Raw genomic sequence first — 484 nt, forward strand, 5'->3', positions numbered from 1 at the left:
CACTGATTGACACATGATGACGACCCCCAAGGCAATGACTCAAGACTGACACATGATGACGATCCCCAAGACGATGACTCACGGCTAACGCTACAAGGAACACTCTAAGAAAGACTGACACATGATGACGACCCCCAAGACGATGACTCACAGCTAACGCTAAAAGGAACACTCTAAGAAAGACCGACGCTCCTGGATGATGACCCCCAAGACGATGACTCACGGCTAACGCTAAAAGGAATACTCTAAGAAAGACTGACACATGATGACGGCCCCCAAGACGACGACTCACGGCTAACGCTACAAGGAACATTCTAAGAACGACTGACGCATGATGGATGACGACCCCCAAGACGACGACTCACGGCTAACGCTAAAAGGAACATTAAGAAAAGACCGGCACTGACTGATGACCCCAAGACAACGATTCAGGACGAACCCTAAAAGGAACACTCCAAGAACGACTGACGCTGGATGACGACCC

At 50.0% G+C, this 484-nt stretch overlaps 1 long non-coding RNA gene across 1 annotated transcript in view; it reads left to right on the forward strand.

Annotated features, from left to right (window-relative positions):
• LOC119591257 overlaps positions 1–484 on the forward strand; it is a 6,229-nt gene that overhangs the window by 5,315 nt on the left and 430 nt on the right. The gene's annotated exons all lie outside the window — the stretch shown is intronic.

Source organism: Penaeus monodon, chromosome 28 (assembly GCF_015228065.2).
Source record: "Penaeus monodon isolate SGIC_2016 chromosome 28, NSTDA_Pmon_1, whole genome shotgun sequence".
Classification (NCBI taxonomy): domain Eukaryota; kingdom Metazoa; phylum Arthropoda; class Malacostraca; order Decapoda; family Penaeidae; genus Penaeus; species Penaeus monodon.